Below are 12,509 nucleotides of genomic sequence, written 5' to 3' on the forward strand. Positions count from 1 at the left end.
AACTGGGCCTTCCTCAGCTTCCTGAGGAAGAAGAGTCTCTGTTAAGACTTTCTGACCAGGTGTGAGGTGTTGGCATTTGGAGAAGGCCAAGGGGATGTCTGCATTTCACCTGGCTGTAGTAGATAGATGGCTACTTTCAAGAATTGAGGCTGGACCGGTTGTCTGCCTGGCACACATTCTGATTCACTTAGAATCTGCTCCTTTCTTTGCCCCTGACCAAGGCAGTGTTGCTTCATCAGGAGTTGGTCTCTGAGTGCTGGACTGTGGCTGCCCACTGCTCCTAGCTGTGGGATTGAGTCTAACTGTGGTTAGGATGGTTTAAATGCAGAGGACAACTTTGTTTGCATGAATTCATCCATGTACAAAGATAATAAAGGCCATTTTTCTTCTTCACATGGCAGGACGGTGATATGGTGATGCGCAGCACCAGAGCAGGCCACCACAACTAACCTGCTAGTGCACTGGATTACAGACAACATGAAAGAGCTGCTTTTGGGCCACACTGGTGACCACCGGGGGGGGGGTTCTGGTGTGCCACTGCTGTCTCCAGACAGTAACGTGTTACATGGGCATCTCCTTGGTCTGGCTGACATTTAGCATTTAAGCCCAAAGGTGTGTAGACTTTGGATGTAGTGGGTAAAGTAAGTATTGAACACGTCACCATTTTTCTCAGCAAACATATTTCTAAAGATGCTACTGACATGAACTTTTCACCAGATATTGGTAACAACTCAAGTAATCCACAAATGCAAAGAAACCAAAACAACTAAGTACAGAAATTAAGTTATGTGTAATAATGTGAAATGACACAGGGAAAAATATTGAACACGCTTACTGAAATGTATTTAATACTTTGTACATACTTTGACTTTGTTGGTAATGAAGCTTCAAGAGGCTTCTTATATAGAGAAACTAGTTGCATGCATTGCTCAGGTGTGATTTTGTCCATTCTTCAAATGTTGGAACTCTTCTATCAGGTCAGGTGATTGACTGGGCCATTGTTGCTGCTTTATTTTCATTCTCTGAAACCAATTGAGAGTTTCCTTGGCTGTGTTTGGGTCACTGTCTTGCTGAAATGTCCACCCTCGTTTCATTTTCATCACTCTGGTAAATGTTTTTTATCAACGTCTTGGTACATTTTTCCAATCATCCTTCCTTCAATTATATGAAGTTTGTCCATATACCAGAAACAGAGCATGATATTCTCACCTCCAAATTTCACTGCTGGTGTGGTGTTTTTGGGGTGATGTGCAGTGCCATTTATGGGGTGTATTATGGCATCCAAAGATTTCAATTTTGGCCTCATCTGATCAGAGTATATTCTCCCAGTATTTCACAGGCTTGTCCAAATGCTGTGCAGCAAACTTTAAACAAGCTTAAGGATGCTTTTTCTTCAACAATGTAGTCACGCGTGGTGAGTGTGCATACAGGCCATGGCGGTCAAGTACATGTTTTCTTTGAAGCAATTGTACCTATTGTAATTTCATGTCTTTCTGGGGCACTCTTGGACAATCTTTCTGACAATTCCTTTCACTCAACTGACAGACATCTTGTGAGGAGCACCTTTTCATGGCCGGTTTATAGTGAAATGATGTTCATGCCACTTTCTGATTATGGCACCCACAGTGCTCACTGTAACATTCAAGAGTAATCCTAGAAATCCTTGGTTATAGAATAATTTCTAAACCATCAGTGTGTTTTGCAACAAAACAGTTGCGAAGATCATGAGAGAGCCCTTTGCTTTTATCCATGAGATGTTTCTTGTGTGACACCTCAGTAATGAGACACCTTTTTATGGGCCATCAGTTGGCACTGAACTAGCTGATATTGATCTGCACTCACATGGGGCAGGATTGCTTTCTAATACTGACAGATTTCCATGTCTTTTTGCACCTCCCTTTCTTCAGGTCTTCAATAATTTTTCCTGTGTCATTTCACACACAATTACATATTACACACAAAGTCTGGACATCAATGGTTTGATTTCATTGTATATGTGGATTACTTGGGTTGTTACAGACATCTCATGAAAATTTCATGTTGATAGCAGCTTTTGAAATATATTTACTCTGTCCCTATGAGGGGCTGCATTCTGGCTACAGCGTCTGCTCATGGAAGATCTTCACTGAAACATGCTACTAAGGCACAAATGCTAAAAGAATGGTCCTGTTGACCTGAAAACACTTTATTTTTATTTAGTCTTACAGACAAAGAAAACGATAGCAGCCAGTAAACGATAGCTCTGAGTAAACCTGAACCTGTCAGACCTCAGAAGCAAAGCAAAGTGGATCCTGGTCAGTCCTTGATTGGGAGACCTTTTCAGGAGACCTGTATGTGTTTCACCAGCTCAAAGTGGAGTTGTGTCAGGAAGGGCTTCTGGCATAAAACTTGTGCCAAATACCAATGTGGATCTATGCTTCTGCTGTGATGACCCTGATTGAATGGAAGCAGCCGAAAGGATTATTCTCATCAGGCAATTTTTTTTTTCAAGGCAGCAATATACGTTTCAACTTCAGTTTTCATCAGACTTGGATTTAATTAATCCAAAACTGAATAATCCAAAGAGAAGACACCCAACAGACAGCTAAGTGATGTCATTTTACATATACAGTTGTGCTCAAAAGTTTATATACTCTGGCAGAATTTTAGTTTTTTTTTTTTTTGGCCATTTTTCAGAGAATATGAATGATAACACAAAACTTTTTGTTCACTAATGGTTAGTTTTTGGGTGAAGCCATTTACTGTCAAACAACCATGTTTACTCTTTTTAAATCATAATGAGAACAGAAACTACCCATAGGACCCTGATCAAAAGTTTACATACCCCTGTTCTTAATACTGTGTGTTGCCCCCTTTAACATCAGTGACAGCTTGGAGTCTTTTGTGGCCGTTGTGGACGAAGTCCTCTGATGGTGAAGCTTTAGTTACGAACAAATACAAACAGTATGTCACTCTATGGTAAATCTGCATGGAGTAGACAGTTCTCAAAAACTGAGTGACTGTGCAAGAAGCAGAAGAGTGAAGAAAGCCACCAAGACACCCAGACAACCCAGGAGAAGTTATGGGCTTGCATGGCTGTGACTGGAGAAATAGTGTACAGTGCAAATTCTGTATTTTGTATCACCAGTTATACAGCTTCATGATGAAGTGGTATAGAGGAGGATTTTCTAAAAAAAAAAAAAAAAAAGACCTGTAAGTTTAGCTACAAATTTCCAGAAAGTACATCTGAGATGCAAGCCTGGATTTGCTCTAATCCACTTTGAGAACTGTCAATTCCATGCAAATTTACCATAGAGTGCCATATTGTTTGTATTTCTTCATAATTGATGTAAATAAAGTACAAGACATATTCAGTGGCACCTTCACTATCAGAGAGCCTCGTCCACAGTGACCACAAAAGACTCCAAACTGTCATTATTTGGGACAATCTGTTGGATTCAACCTGGTCCATACTAGAGCATGACACGGGAGTGGATTTTCACTCCCGTCCCATCCCGCTCCCAGAAAAAAAATCCCATCCTGTCCCAATCCTGGACTGGAGTAAAAAGTAAATCCCATCCCATCCCACTCCTGTAAAGATGACTCCCAATCCCATCCCGCTCCCACTCAAAATCAGTCCCACTCCCATCATATACTAATTTATTAGGCTTGTGCTTTTAATTAAATCTGTCAACTCCTTACACCTCACTCTAGTCACAACTTTAGTAAAAAAAAAAAAAAAAAACTGCTGCAAAAACAATTATGAAAACAGTTACACATCAAAAAACAACTAAAAATAAAAGAATGACAAACAATTTAAAAATAAAAAAAGTCAAGATGACAACTGACTACTGTACAAATAATATTTTGAAAATTCTGATTTTCTCCCCTCCCACCCCTCAATTTCACTGTATTTAATGACATTTCCGTAATGCTCAGGTCGACCAGTGGTGCCAGAAAAATGGAGTAATGAGAATTTATGGAGTTGCGGAAAGGGCTATTGGACTGGTGAAAAACTGGATTGGGAAAAATGCTAACACGAGGGAATGGAGTACTAAGGCCCTGGAAATTGGACAGGCCCTGAATGACCGCCATCGTGCCGGCAGGCCCACCCCTTCGCAAGAACTGAACCAATGCCCATTTTCGACACCGGAAGTGGGGCGGAGTCAGACTAAAAGGGACAGAGAACCAGAACCAAAGATCCCATTTAAGGTTGGGCAGAAGGTGTGGGTTAGAGCTCGAGATCACCTAACCAACACTGCTGTTAAACCTAAGTACGAGACCACAGACACAGTAGTGAAATACTGGACAGTAACACAGTAGAGTTGAAGAAGAAGGGAATCCAAGGAGTGGAGCAGCTGAAGCCAACTCCTAACTAGACGAAACCAGGAGCTAAACATGGCCAAAAACACCCAAGATCTTCCACCCTTCGTCAGAATGGCCACTGTCAAAGGGGTGGTTGCCTTAAGAAGAACAAAAAATGACCTCTGGGCAGGCAGAGCCCTGAGAAAACTAGATCATGCAAAGAAAGGATTTTTATCTCATGAAAAGGAGTTAATACAATGGAAAAAAGTTGAGAATCACTGTGTGATTTGCCGCGAAGAAGTACAGCTGACGGTCCAATGGTCTGGACCTGGGGTTAGAAATCCCCCAAGTCCAAGTGGGGCAAAACATGAGTTCAAGCAATTACTCCACAAGCCGGTGAAGGTTTTGGATGCACTTGTATGTGGGTTATGCCGACTAACCCAGTTGCCAAGAATGGTCTTTTACACCCAGTGGGATATACGTGGAGACAATGTGGATATGCAGGTGTGTTCATGCTATTGGAATGGACATGCGATCGAGTATTGCCTGGTGTACAATCTATGGGGGGAGTGGCTAGCAGAGCAGACACTCCTAGTAGGCCGGACCAAACGATTAAGGTGCGGCTCACAGTGCTGATGGTGTTGGTCCCCTATGTGGGGGTTTACTCTGTCGGAGCACATGTTGACCTCCTGGAGGAACAGCAGCAGTCGTTACACTCAAGGTGAGGAAAAATCAAGAAAGTCTCAGAGTCGCTGGAAGTTTCCCTCCATTTTCCGCGGGACAAGGAAGAAGTAAAAAGAAGCGGCTGTTTGCAAAATGTTGCAAGGACCAGATGTAAATAGAGTACCCATTATTAATAATCGAGGAAGACTTGGACCCTATATACAATGTGGCCTTGGTGCTGAGAAATTATACTTAAATTGGCCAGAAAAAGATTTTGAGGAAGAAGACTGGGAACTAGCATCTAATGGATATTATGTCTCAAATTATGAATATAAAAGAGATGCCGACTTAACAGAGACAACAGGACAAAAATTACTTGCTGACCGAGTGCTGAGCGAGGAAAGTCTGCGGCGTTGGTACATAAAAGGACGCCGAAGAATACCCCAATTGGTTCCAAGATGTCCAGATACCTACCCCTGGATATTAAATGTGGTTTACCTACAACTCAAAGACCTGAGATTCACATTGAGATGGGGGATTAATTACGTTGAGCCACTCCAAGGAATCTATGTTGAAATATACCTTAACCAGTGCTTGATCTGGACGACAAGCCCCAACATGCGACGTCAATTGAACAGACGACTGCAAGACCCAAGATATCACATTTTAGATAACCAGACATTAAATTTGAGAGTTATCGATCAACCCCGGGCCTGTATGAGCTGCCTACCCCCAACCATACCAACGATTTTTGTAAATCAAGACTTCTTCTACCTGTACAAAAGAGGAGTCTGGAACTGTTGTCAAGCAAGGAAGATTCAGCTTCAAATTGAGCCCAAGGATCAAGAAGAGAAGCCTATAGTTCCCCTTTATCTAGCCTTATCACAAACCAGGTATTCTGGAAACCAGTTTTGCAGCATTGGCAAGATCTATGGAACTATGTACCCCCACATCAGGTACAGAGGATCCCTGAGGGACCCCTCCCTAAACCTGACAGAATAATTGTTACGATGTGGAAGTGGGCGTGGAAAGGAATGGATTCAGAACTTAAGCACCCATCTCCCATCTACACTCATCTCTTTAAGAGACAACGACTATTCCCTATGGTGGTGCATCTTGGCAGAAAGAGAAGGAGACCGATGGCGGAGTGACAACTTACTCTGAATCATGCTGCGGACCTTCAAACTGGATGAAAATAATGTAAATAGTCTACGATCCGGGCCTGGAGGACTTACACCATACTTGGAATTACCCTACAAGAAAATATGTTTAAGCTGGCCACAAAAGGATTACAAAGAAAAAGGATGGTTGCTGGGAACAGGAGGATACTTTGTAGATAATGATTCATATAAAAGGACTGCTGACCTTGCAGAGCCTGGATTATACTCTCCTCTGGAAGCTATCGTGGACAAAGTTGGACAACAACGGAATTGCCCTGGGGTCGGATGGAAGTTTTACCCAATTCCCCGGTGTCCAGACTCATACCCCTGCATCTTGAACGTAGTGTATGTACAGAGAAGAGGCTACAGATTTAAAATAAGGTGGGGACCTAATTATGTTGATCCATTACAGGGAATGTATGTGGATATTTGGCTTGGATCTTTCCAGATCTGGACCAGTAGTCCCTATATGTTTAAAAGACTTCAACTACAAGAGGCACATTCAACTTTTTATTTGATTGAGAACCAAACTTTGCCAATATGCACGACAGTACAGTACCTTGGCATCGAAAGAGGCGGAAGTCTCCCGCCTATTAGAAGTGGATGGTGAACCAGAGTACTAGTGGGGCTTTGGCAACCCCCAAAGGCTATACTGATACGACTTGGCATAAAGTCGGGAAGAGGACTATTCCAGAGATCGACTCCTCTGTACTCTGTGATGGCGCAGTATGTCTACAGTGGAACGGCATATTGGGACGCCTATGAGGATATCTTGCACCTACGTAGAGAATTGAATCCTGCATCTTCACAGTGTTTCTACACACCCCGGGGACCACCGCCTGAAATGAAGGAGGTGACAGTCGTCACTTGGAAATGGGCGTGGCGAGGACTAGATATTAGACTCCCATGGCCATCTCCCTTGTTAGTCACCCTTCTTCAGCAACGAGCATCAAGCGTCTCTGTTGGGAGCACGAGACAAACAACAGCACCTAAGATCATCTATCTTCGAGATGGAAGAACCACGGGAAGGCAGCGTGATCACCATGCAACCTCAAAGAATCAACGAAAGACCAAGAGAAGAGGAGTTTGGCATAGAAATGCCACTGCTGCAACGACCTCAAAAGCTGGAGCCGCTGCTACCTGTACAGAGTGAATTCTACTACGAAAATGTTGGAATAAAGCAGCAGCAACAAAGCCAGCCGTGGAAGAAAAAGTGCCTCCAATGTTGGAGTTGGATGGCCAGACTTACAGCATTATTAGTCTGCATTGCTGTACTTCTAGCTATCCTGTACCACTATGGTAGTACGCCCTGGACCTTAACCCATATCAGGGTCCAGTACGCAACAACTAAAACTTTCCAACAGACATGTTGGGGAGTTGAATCAAGAAATACCTACATGGGACCAGAATTCTACAGAGAAATGGGCAAAGATGAAGAACCTAACCCAGCAGATGCTAAAGACTGAGTGGCTGCAATACTTGAACGATAGTGGGGAATTTCCAACCGTCACTACCAATCACAACCTGACCACCGGAGCAGACATCCTTCAAAACCTACAAGTGAGGGATCAAGAGATTATTGTGGCAACCATTTTACGGTTAAAACAAAGAGAGCGAAGAGAAGTAGGCTGCACTTGGATAAGACCTGAACCTGGCGAGCCAGCCTGGTATTGCTCATGGGGATGCAGAGTACTGCTGGGCTATCAAGCAGGATATTGGGAGAAAGAAGCTGTTTTTCCAGCATCACCAAGACATGATGTTTGCAGAATGATAATGCCTACCTAGAAACATTGGGGTAATTATAACCTCACCTGTGACAACACCTGCAGCAGAGTGCCGAAAGTGGATACTACATCTACAATAGTCCCTCCGTTGAACAACGCTACCGGCATGGGAGCAGGGATACCATATTCCAAACCAACCGCCATCTCACCAGTAGCATTGGTGGGATCCACAAAGATATCACCAACACAGGGAAAAACCAAACCACTCCCTACATCGCCAACACAAGATACCCAGCAAGTATTAGAACCAAAAGTTAAAAGTATTGATAACGCGGCTAAAAATAGATGGAAGAAGATTCATGATTATTGTGTAAAAGAAAAAGTGGCAAAATTAGATAGATGTTATTGGAATCGACCTATTGGATGTAAATCTCAAAATTACATGGTGCTTACACCAGTTATCGATTTGATAAATAGGATTACTTGGAAACAAAAACAGGAGGCAAAACATGATGAATGGCTTAACGACACTTTTCCGTAGGTCTGGAGCGTTCCACTGATACATTTTGAAGGGAATTTTCCGAAGGGATACACGTGGACTGGGCATAGTTTGCGGGGTCCACATAAAGCCAAATTCTATGTGCAAAAAATACCAAAGCCTGATGAGCTAAGGTCAGTACCTCAGGAAGATTTTAGCAAAATTTATCAATGCGTGGCGAATAGAATCTATGGAAGCTTACATGAGACAGAATACCATAATAATTTGGCTGAAGGTTCTGGTAAATCCCCCCGATGTCCCATAGACCAAATTAAGACAGGGAATTGGCTAAGATGGGTATATAACTGTACACAGTTGTTACAGATTCCAACCATTAAGGGGACCCTTCAAGCATGGCAGGAAGGAGTTAGACGTAGTAAGGACGTCATCTGGTGGGGAATGGAGAAATATGAAGTTGAAGATTGGGTATTCCCCTGTTTGGATCAAAGTAATAATTATTGGGTTAAATATCAATACATCGCCACGGTCTACTCCAGAGACAGAGCTACTTGGTCCAGTGTACTCTGGAGACCAAACCCTTATGTTACGCCACGGCCCTGGAAAATGATTTGTAATAGACGTAATACCACATGCACGATAAGCCTTGCCCGCCAAAATTGTAGAAATGTTCCCGGCTGGGAAGAATATTGTGACGCTTACTATGACGGCGAGTATGACACTTAAGGCCATCAAACAGTTTGGGAGAAGAACAGTGCTGGTGTATGGATAAGAGCTTTTCCACCCAACCTTGGATGTGCCAAGGCTGTCCTGGGACATGGAATGTCGAAAAGGAAGCAGGTCCTAGGCCACATAGTGCCATTTGTTGGTGATGCTTTGATAATGCTTGAGGAAGGATATGCCTTCAAGAAAAGTCTATGTGAAGGACGAGAAATTGTCGGTTATGAATGGTTGGGACCCAATCGGATTTACAATAATGGTACATGTGAATCGCCTGCAGAACATTGGTTGAGCTGTGGAAAAGGAAGAGGTCGGCATGAATGTTCTTGGTGGGAAAGAACGCAAATAATAGCTGGAGGAATCATCACCACTTTCGCTGCAGAGACCGGAGAAGTCATTAAAGAAGGTCTCGAAGTGGTGACTGGTTGGATTGGACATTTGTTTGGATATCTTTGGCCCTATCTGTTAATCATAATAGGACTTATTATTGCTGCAGTGATTGGATATGTTTTGTTAAAAGGAAGTTTTGCAGCCGCCCTGCGCTTGTGTGGGAGGAGCACACAACGCAGTGATATGGAGCCCCTCCTCCGTTAGGGGAGGAGCGATAAAGCCTATAAAGCCCGACGCCGAGACACGCCCTGTTCATTCTGACTTGGGGGAGTGAAGGAAGAAGAAGCATCTACATAACAGCCTACAAACTTAAAGAGATAAGTAAAAAGAATAAGAGAGCACAATGTCCAACAATACTGGCGGCATAAATGACACCATCTTCAAAGTGAGTAGAGTGGAGTTTATTGCACTACTGTTAGTATGACTGCTATACTGCCGTGTCGGCCGTTGGGACTTACGACAACCACTGCGAATAGTAACGCTACGACATGGATGTGTCAGATTGGCGATCATCAATCTGCACTACGGTCAGAGTGACTTAGGGTTGTCTCTATTCATCACTCACGTCCTCGGTCGCTTTACTTTCCAGTTTGACTGTTGGGGAATATGGCAGTACACATCAATTACAATTTGGATGGTGATAGATATGACAGCAATCTTTTACGCCCCAGCAGTGATAGCTGACATTGTGTGCGAAGCTGTGATGGCCTTGACCCTATTGGCGTACATAGCTACGTTAACTGGAGCCGTACAACGCAAGAAACCCTGGCTCTACAAACTGGGACTTATCATAATTTGGGCCTTAGGATGGGGAATCTTATCAGCTTTATATTGGCTGTCCATGGTTAGTCAACTACTCCTGCTGTTATGGTTTACGACCTATGATGCATGCTTCCCGCGTACGGCTCCTTCAGCTACAGCGGGAATGACAACGTCACCACAGTCCCACTCTCCTACGGTGATCATGAGGCGTCTCTGGCGTACATCTGAATAATCCCGACGAACACTTTTGCTTGCTTGCAATATAATAGTTAAAAGACTAATGTTTCCTCTTACACTATAGGGGGATATAAGATGTATTCATTGTCAAGCCACCCTGGAACAAGCGCTCTACTTCTGGGAGATAACACCGACTCTGTGGTGCCCGACGTGTTATGGCAACAACTTCCCTGTTCAAGTGGCACAGGGAATAGTGGGACGGAAGGATACTTCTTTTCTGCCCCAGGTACCAACAGAAGCATACCTAAAAATTGAGGTCGAGGCAGACGTGATTTGGCATTCACTTTTGGTTGATCAAATACGAGCCAACACTATAGTGTCTCCAGAGGGATATATGTATTGCCCCGTGTTTACCAAAATGTGGATGTACCCTACGGGAATAAGATTCTCCACAGCTCATCTTGCCGATGGCCGGATAGTGGCCATTGGTCCTTCATTACCACCAGTTCCACGTTCATCTCCACAGCGCACTGCGGAGGCTGGGGTGCAAACCGAGGACATGAACTGGTGTTTGGAGGCCCTCACGCAGGTGTTCCTGGATGAACACATTCAACAGCCCGAGCCTGAGGAGATTCTCGCTGAAGCTTCACCTCAAACGAAGGATACACCACCACGACCATCTACACCAGTTATACACTCGTCACCCCCACTTCACCATGCGCACCATCGTTCCCTGACTGAGTATCATCTCAGGAATATGAGGCAACTCCGTCTCCATTGGGATTACCATCACAATCACCACTACTGGACGAGCAGCCTTCTGACGGCGACGGCAATCTACAGGTGGGCGGAGAGGAGTACGTGGTGCTGGATGAGTGTCGTTCAACTCCAGCTACTCCTGTTCTGTCTCCGATGGTGGATGAAAAAGAAGTGCTCACCCTTCACCCTGTCGACGACGACGAGGATGTTTTTATGGAGGTATAGAGAGATCGGCAGAGCTTCAAGTCATGGAGGGGGTGTCAGGAAAGATGACTTTAAGCTTGCTTTCAGCTTGTTTTCATCTTGGAATATAATACGTGCCATGGGATTAATATACATGCTGTTGGATTAAACTGCACAGTGTTTGGTACCTTACAGGAGTAAGTGAGGTCATACCGGACTTTTCCATTGCAAATGGGGAGGCCCACGGAATGAACTCAGTGGTGAAGACGATGGAATATGTCTAAGAATGATTCTAACATGACAAGTATGATCAAATGAAGTATTAATGAGTTAAAATTAAGAGTTGATTAGAAAACGTATGTTACAAGTAAGTGAAATGAATGATTATATGAGTTGTTTTTCATAAAGAGTGCAGAGTCAGAGAAAAAAGAGGAAGTGAAGATGATGTCGCAAGCAGGGCAAGAAAAGCTGATGTTGAACAACTGATCAAATGATTAAAATGTTAGTAAGATATGAAATGAATAATAAGGAATGAAAATGTTTGTATATGATCATATGAATTGTTTTTATGTGAAAAAGTTGTAATGAAATGATTGAATATGATTGATGTGATTCTAAAGAAATGATTTAAAAGAATGATTTCTCAGAAAAGCTGAAGTGTTAACAGAAAAGAGGAACTTGAGAAATAAGTTACTGGCAAGGGCTGCAGAGATTTCCAGTAAGCAGAAGGGAGGAGGTTTTGAGTCAACAGTGTCCCCATGGTAACCGAGATCATCTGAGGACAACAAGAGTCAAGCACATATATAAACTGTGAAACACCAGAAAACGGGGTTATTCTTCCAGGGAGAGGTGCTGTTGCCACTTCTCCCCTGCTACGAGGAAATCACAAGACTTGACCATCTTGTGAGCATCAATTGGAATCGTGGAGTGAGAGGATTGGAGCCATAAAGATCATTTGAGAGCGTTTTCAACTCCCACTCAGGCCGTCCAGTCACGGAGTAGCAGAACGACGGAGAGTAACCACTGGCCTTAAGTCTGAGTGGGGAATGATCAACAATTTCTCTCTCAAGGAACATTACAGCATACCAGAATGGACTAGATCAACTTTTGGTTGATTGAAGACGGAATAAATTCTTATGTGGATTAACTTCCTGAAGGATTACGACATCATACAAGGATCGTGGTCAGCTA

General features: G+C 43.4%; 1 protein-coding gene across 3 annotated transcripts in view; it reads right to left on the reverse strand.

The window, feature by feature from the left end:
• The window catches only part of sipa1l1 (signal-induced proliferation-associated 1 like 1), a 199,180-nt gene that overhangs the window by 91,616 nt on the left and 95,055 nt on the right, over positions 1 to 12,509 (reverse strand). The window lies entirely within an intron of this gene.

The sequence above is a fragment of the Thalassophryne amazonica genome, chromosome 21 (genome assembly GCF_902500255.1).
Source record: "Thalassophryne amazonica chromosome 21, fThaAma1.1, whole genome shotgun sequence".
In the NCBI taxonomy this organism is placed as follows: Eukaryota; Metazoa; Chordata; class Actinopteri; order Batrachoidiformes; family Batrachoididae; genus Thalassophryne; species Thalassophryne amazonica.